This window comes from Teleopsis dalmanni, chromosome 1, assembly GCF_002237135.1.
Source record: "Teleopsis dalmanni isolate 2A chromosome 1, ASM223713v2, whole genome shotgun sequence".
Taxonomy (NCBI): Eukaryota; Metazoa; Arthropoda; class Insecta; order Diptera; family Diopsidae; genus Teleopsis; species Teleopsis dalmanni.
The window spans coordinates 31,546,361-31,555,113 of record NC_051846.1 but is presented as its reverse complement, the minus strand read 5'-3'; positions in this window follow the sequence as shown (position 1 = coordinate 31,555,113).

The window sequence follows — 8,753 nt, the reverse complement described above, 5'->3', positions numbered from 1 at the left end:
TGTTAGTTATCTTCCATTCTCTTATCAACCATAATCTTCCATTTAACCATAAATACAATAATTTATGATCAATTCTGACAGTTACAGCGTGGGTTGGGTTTTTACTTTATAAGTGTGAATAAAAAATTCAAGTGAATTAATTGACATATATCTGTCATCTTGCTTTACGCCAGAATAATTGCTACTAATTTCCGTACATTTGTCTTTACAAACGATTGCAATGCAACCGTGTTGAACTGTTCTAATTCGCAAGCTAAAGCCATTTTAGTACAGAAAAATAAGCGAATGAGAGGAAATTTAAAAAAACCGGCAAATAACCCAGATCAAAAGTGCAACTTAATTGTTTAATTAATATTGTATAATTAAGTAAAAATATAATGACGTTGTTGCTTTCATGAGAATTCACACAAAATGTTAATTAAAGAGAATTTTAAAATTCAGTCGAACTATAAAATTTAATGCTTCTCTACTTTCTGACACTAAACAAATACAAATTTTTTTTATTTTAATTCTAAATAATTTTGATCAAGATAAAATTTATTTTTAAATTTTTTATTTAGTTTCTTTTACTTGTACGAATGCTCTAATTGATCTGATTTAGTATGTAAACATTTTATCTGCGTAGGCAGATAAGTCCCATTGCGAGACAATATATAACAATATATAAGTATATTGGACAATTTTAACGTTTCTTTATTTGTTTTAAAATTAAGAGAAATGTTAATTCAATAATTTTTAACAATAAATCACAAATACAAAAAAATAATTATTTTATTATTTTAGGTAATTCATGACTGCTTGAAGATGATGTCAGGTATGTACGATTAGAAATATTTACTTCTAAATTTGTATATATATAAATATTTAGATCAATAAGTGTTAATAGAATATATAAACAAAAATAAATTTGTAACATTTTACGGGTATATAAGGGCATTTAACGAAGTATTGGCACACAAACAATTGTAAAAAAAATTCAATTTTAAAATCACTAGTAAAAAAATTCAATGATATTCTCTTAATAGTCAAAATGTAAACATTTTTTTATGCTTTTACTATTTTTGGAAAGAATAACATATTCATACTTTTTTCATTTTATTTTTTTAAATATTTATATAATAAATTTAACATTAATTTAATTTAATTTAAATTAACTTTTTCGAAAACCTATAATGAGACAAATAGTACTCTGCTATATTCTTCGATAAACAATGAGAATTTTATAAATTATGAATATGGCATTTCATAATATCGAAAAAGTTCTTTCTACTTCATTTCATCTTTACTTATATTATAATTGAGTAAAAAATTGCTTTATGTTAAAATTAAAAAAAAAACCAATCTAAAAATATACTTTATTATATACTGTTTTCTACACTTTATGTCGAGGGCCTTTTTCGAAAACATTTTGGTTGCTACTTATTGTATATAAATTTTACTACCCACATCTTTTCAGCCCAATCACCTGAAATTATCCCCGGAATATTTAAAGAAGATGTAATTTAAATTAAGGTTAAAGTAAATTAAAGTTAAAAAATTAAATTTAAGTTAAAGTAAATTAAAATTATTATCGAAAAATTCTCTTATATCATATTTATGTCTAATGTTTGATTAAAATACAGACTAAATAAGCTGACTACAGTAACTAACTACAGTAGCTAACTATAGTAGCTAACTACAGTAGCAGAGTACAGTAGCAGACTACCGTAGCTAACTACAGTAGCTAACTACATTAGCTGACTACAGTAGATAATTACATTAGCTGATTACAGTAGCTGACTACATTAGCTAATTACAGTAGCTGACTACAGTAGCTGACTACAGTAGCTAACTACAGTAGCTGACTACAGCAGCTGACTACAGCAGCTGACTATAGTAGATGACTACAGCAGCTGACTACAGCAGCTGACTATAGTAGATCACTACAGTAGCTAACTACATTAGCGAGTAACTGTAATTTAATCATATTGTGAGCTCCACAATAAGTGGAGAAAATAATATTATAATGGGTCTTGCTGAAATACCATTCCAATGAGTAGTTAGCAGTGAGCCGTGACTAGCAGAAAAAAAAATCAAAAAGAAGTTAAAAAAAATCTATTTAATCTAAAAACAAAAAAGTATATACTAATTGCTGGGTCTAATAGCCACTGAACATGCTTCCTACATTAAAGATGAATTTGTAGAATATATTTCTGAATATCTTAAAAGATTAAGTTGAATGAATCCACATGAATCCACTAGTTGTGACTCTGTTCGGAAAAAGGAGTATGTTCGTTGGTCTCATATTTGAACAATAATAAATTAAAATTAAATATTATAAATTATAATATATATGAATATGTAGCTACAAAATATAACCAAATTTAAAACATACGAGCTTAATACGGCACGTTCATTGAAGTTAACATCAAAATAATAAATAGTAATAAATTCTAAAAATTATCCGAGAACTATATAACAGACATACTATGCAGCATATTTTATTTCATAAATAAATAAATAAAATATTATAAAAATACATTACATTAAATTAAACTACAAGTATATAGTTAAAAATATTTTATGTAATAATAAGGGAATAAATTAAATATAAATTAACTTAAATAAGCATATATTATATTTGTTATAGGTTTCAAAAATTTTAAAACATAAACAAACAAAAATTTTCTACACTTTAAATGTGTATATTATTTATATGTATATTTTAATAGACATATATTTGTTTACATATTAAAATAAACAAACTTAACATAATTAATTTTTTTTTGACAAATTTTATAGATTTTTGTTTGTCCATTTTTGAGATGCTTAACTTATTTTTTTATTTATTTTTGTTATGTTTTAAATTTACATTTGAAAAATGTGTCATGAGATAAGTTTTTTTCAAATATTATATTCTTAAAAAAATAATATGAAGAAATACAGAATCCGCAAATCATTCTGTGTGAATATGTTCATTGAACTTTTAGCTGAAGAGACCCCATGGGTGGGTATTGGTAATATTAGTCATATTATTGGTTATGTAAAACTGTTTATCCACACATACTGAGATTTCAATCCACCAACTTTATTATTTTTAAGAATAAAAATGTTTACTCTGCAGTTAATATATTCAATTTTACCAATATATTCTAATGAGAAATTTTTAAAACATTTTTTAAACCAAATCAATACAATAAAAATAATATAATACAAATACAATTTATTTTATTTATATGTTGTTTTATATATAATTTTTATTGTAATATATAAAATAATATAATATATATGGAGTTTATTTTATATTATTTTATATACTATTTTTATTGTAGTGATTTAATTAGTTGTTTTGTGAAGTCGTGTCCAATGTTTAAAATTTATTCATATATTAATATTTATATAAAACAGACATAAAAGCAGCAGTTTTCAATATATATATATATATAAAATTGAATAAATTCATATTAATTTAAAATATATTAATCTTTTTGAAATAGTAATCGTGATTTGAAGACATTACACACAATTATTATTTGCATTCTTATTCAACACTCTAACGAGTTCTATCGCCCTGAGGCTGTTATAACATAAAATTCGCTTCGTTTCGACTAAAGAGCTTTATAAATGTTAGTTAACATTTATCATAACATTCAACACATTAACTCAAACATGTCTTCAAATCTCTTGTCAAAAATTTAAAACTACACAAAAAAATTTACGAGTGCTTGCTTATGACAACAACAAACTAACATATAAAAATAACCTCTTACAATAACATGAAGTTGCTTTCTTAAACATTTCAATGTAAAACTGATGGAATCAAAACGGTTATGTTCAAAAAATTTTATTTCTAAATGAACAGGTTTTTTTTACTAGGAAAGGTAGAGGAAAGATAATTGCCGTATGTAATGAAATCAGACCGGTATTGGCGTCGATTATAAATAAGGAATATAGAGTGGTTTTAGTCATATATCGATAAATTCAAAATTATATGTATTTTTATATATACGTATAGATGATATATATAAATATATCCTGCTTGTACAAGCAAAAACAAGTAATTAATATTTATATGTATATTTTTATATGTATATATTGTTGGTTGACTGTACAAAAAATGTGAAGTAAGTTTATGTAAATATGATGAAAATAAAATAAATAAACCCGGCATTGATTGAAAAAATTTACTTTTCGAACTACAAATAACAACACTTGTTTGTTAAGTGTAAGAGATACAGTTAATTATTGTTGGTGATATTTTTACTTACACTCGTATAAGAACAGTTAACAGTGTTCGCGGTTCTCATACAGTGGTGGTTATATGTTACATTAACATTTAACAGTGTTAAGGGACACTTATTTAACCAAAATTAGAAATGGGATTTCAGTACTAAAGCTGTTATAAAAAATATGTTATAAATTATATTAACACTTAACAGTGTTAAGGAGCATATATTTAACCAAAACTAGAAATGGGTTTTCAATACTGAAACTGTTATAAAAAATATGTTATAAATTACATTAACACAACAATGTTAAGAAGAAGAATATTCTACTTCTTAATGTTATGATAGTAAAAAGTTAGAGGGGATTGTTTATTTTAAAGGATGTCATATTCTATTATTATTATTAAAAAAGAAAAAAAATTGAAAAAGGATATTCCAAGTAATAATCACCTTATAAATAAACAGAATATCGCATTATTTTATAAACAAAACGAATGAAATACCATAACAACCGCGATAAAATAGTGCACAGGAAGTCTACAGACATTCTGACCTCAAAAGCTAAAAATAATAAAAGAATTCACTATGTTGTTATATTATTTGTAAAATAAACAATAGCTCCCTTAAAATAATAAAAACAAACATTTTTTATTAAATAAAACATTTCACTTAAGCTTAATTTCTGCACTGGTTTTTTTAGTATGGGATTCATTAATCATTTGTATAATGACTTCATGCTTATATATACATACATATATATATATATAAATATTTATAAATACTTTTATTGAAGTTCTACAGTGTTTCACAGTAAATTATATAAATTGTGATAAATGCTTTGAATTTATGAATTTAAATGAAACTTACTGCACTTTGATCCATTTGAGATGTATTTAGATGATTAGACATTATTTTATTTGTTTTTAATTCGAATTAAATTTTTTTTATATATATAAATTATATATAAATTGCAAGATTATATATATTATTATATCAATATTTTGCACTAACTACTCTGGGGATTTATGTGCACTTTTTTATTTTTTTTTTTGGAATAATTAAATTTCTTTGTTGTGGTCAAATTTCTTTTTATTGCGGCGCGACGCGTCTTGATCACAGCAAAAACTAAATCAGACTGAATCCAAGTTAGAAACTTTCTACCAAGAAATACAATCAGAATGCTTTGAAAGCAGAAACACAATGAACAGGCTTTGATGCTCACTGAATTCTCTGCATTCGTATGGGAAAGTGCTCTCTCAACAGCGCAAATTGGTTTCTTCTCTTTCATGTTAAAACCACACGCCAAAACAGCGGCCACCAAACATTTACTTCAAGTAAGCAATGAGTTTAAGAGGAAATTTTCTGCATAAAGCCAACTATTTTTCATGTAAGCCGCCTCTGTTATTAGCACAAATTTACTGAAATAAACCTAAAGTTAAGGTCTTGAAATGTTAATTCATTTCAGACAAAAGTTGTTCCTATTAGGAAAGCTACGGTTTGTCTTGAAGTAGAATTGATTACAATACACAAAATAAAATCCTTAAAATATTAAAAGTTGTGGCATTCATAATCGAATCCAATATATATTGTATAGCAATATATTTGTCTATATTTTCTGGTTCAAAGTACTAGAGTTCAGTTCTATTCCAATTATACGTTGCTAAGATTTTTTCACCTTTTCAAAAATGATTTGGAGCTAAACGTTTGGATAAAGTTTCCTGATTAGGAGGAATTCAGGCCTATCTGAAATCTCTGCTGTTCTTTGGACATAATACCCATATAACTTTGCTGTTATACATTACTTTGATTATATACATTATAACTTTGAATTTTAACCACAGCTACCACGATACACCCTTCAAAGGAGCCAACCTTAATTGGTCAGAACAGCAAAAGCAATGGAACGTAACCATCGTGTTATCAGACTTATATACTTCAAACAGCATTGAATAGTTCCTTCTGGGTTTTAGTCGTTTTTTACGATAGAGGAATATTTGCCTCATCTCCGTTGAAGTAACACAATGAGTAAAGTTATCTGTAAAATTTGAAGTAAAAGTAGTCTTTAGCACAGTTTCAGATTTTTATTTGAGCTGCGATAACGAAGACAAAGAGAAGAGCTAAACCATTTGCTGTTTCACTGTATTCCTCTAACAAGTTAATAGATTTTATATATAATATAAGGATTGTTGTTTTGCAAATAACTTATTAACTTTTGATAGCCCGATTTGGGAATACTGCCCGAAATTATTTACATAATCAGGATGATTCTCGAAATAGGAAGGTGAAAATGAAAATTAATGTAGTAAAATACACGGGTGGTTGGATTATGGTATTAGTTAAGGCAGATCAACTGGACATATGGCCGTAGATTAGCTGACGTATTACAATTTTGTGACGGATGTTATAATATAACCACCTCCTGACGAGTAAATTATCCAATTAAACTTGTACCAACTAAACTTTCTAAATTCTTCAATATTACAGCTCATTGTATAATATAGTCTCCTGTCGACAAATTTGGTAATAATTTTGAGTTGTGACCATAATATGTTTGACGTTCTTACTTATTACAGCTGATGGTGCAATATGGATGATTAATTAATAGTATTGACTTATATCTGTCTGCCGTGGAGTCGGTTAATCATTTGGACTTGTAGCCATCATAAGTCTAACATTTTTCCATATTTAAGCTGAAGCTATAATATAGGCGATTAATCTATAGTATTCGTTGAAAATCATCTGCCAGCCTATGGCCGTAATTTATCTAACATTCTTCCATGTTATTGCTAATATTATCATATAGGTGATTAGTGAATGCTATTAGCTTTTAGTAATCTGCCGACAAGTGGTATTTGAACATGTCACAAATAATTTATAAACCATTCTTTCAAATTAAAGCTGATATCTCTAGTGACTTCTTCTTTCCTAATTATCACCCTTCTACAATTTTGGGCTTCTTCAGTAGATATAGTGCCGGATAAGAATTAATAAGTTCGCTCAGTCAAGTTTTGTTTAAATATGAAGCAGCCTGGCGGTTTTAATGTATGTAAAATTTATTCATTCAAATATGATAGATGAATTAATCAATCTAAAAAACGTCAATCTCAAAAGTACTTTGTTAACGGTATCAGGTAAAGATAATACCATCGTTCTATTGGTTACCTGACTAAACTCGATACTAGATTTTGTACTAAAGATGTAATTCTTTAAATATAATAAAGTAAAGTATATAAAGTATCTTGTCTATACTTTTAGATAAAGGTAGTAGTTTCTCTCTCCTGGACAACTGAAAGAAATTTTAGCTCATATGGTGAAGAAGCTATAAAATCAGACATGTGTTAATTTTGAACCAACATGAGGCGCCGAGTAAGAATATTTTGATATCCTAACATTATCTTGTCAATGCTTTCAAATAAAGGTAGTAGTTTCACTCTCATGGACAATTAAGTAGAAATTTTAGTTCATATGGTGAAGAAGTTATAAAATCCAACATGTGGTAATATGGAATTAACATGATGCATCGAGTAAGAATATTTTGTCTCGAGTTTTAGTTAAAATCTGGTTAAATCGACTAAATTTATTTTCTGAGTGTACTGCCTGTACTAAATGTGATATCTTTATCCATTCGAAGCTTATTGTTTCGTATTAAGATTCCTCGTTATTTTATCGCAGTTTAGCTGTAATAAGGTCAAGTGTATCGATGATAACTGACCTTATTACGTACCGTAATCTTACCTTCCTGAAACCATATTGAATTGGTTTTACAGCGCAGTCACGCTTTAGAAATATATATCTCCGTGGATTTGAATTTAAGATATATTTTTGTCAAATTTATTTAATATTTGGGAAACACTGCTTGTTTTTAATAAATTCTGCATGAGTAATCACGAGTTCGCGTGCTCATAAATTATGAGTTAATTCACAACAAAGCAAAGTGTTTTCCCATAGATGATTTTCTGTCTTCTATCTGTTCAAACTGCTTTAATAGATGGGATTACGCAGTTGTTAACAGTAGTTGTAAATGAAAATTTTTCATTTGGAAAATACTAAATCGAATTTAATTAACTTCATCCGTCGGGAAAATCCCAAACTCCAATGCTGAGACTGCTCTGGTATTACTCGAATGTGAGAAGAAATCATTTAAATTAGTCATAGAAAATTGTGATGAAATCTGGCTCATTTACGTATTTTAAGCAGAATTAACACTTTTTGCTTTATAATTTCTTATTTAATGTACATATATAAGTATACGTGTAAGACACAAAATTTGTGGAGACACAAAATGTATCTTTCTTTGTAAAGATTACTGAAAACAAAAAAGATGCTTTTCTTAATTCATTTATTTTTTTCGCTGTGTTGTGCGCAAATTGGCACGAACCCATTAAATGCCCAAACTTAAGAAAGAAATTCCGAATAAACAATAAAAAATCTCAAGATAAAAAAAATTAATAAAAAATATTAAAAACCGAAATATGTTGAAGTTGTAAACGTAATTGTATCTGAAAATGAGTTTGGGTTTTTTGTGGAGTTGAACTCACAAATTTTAAG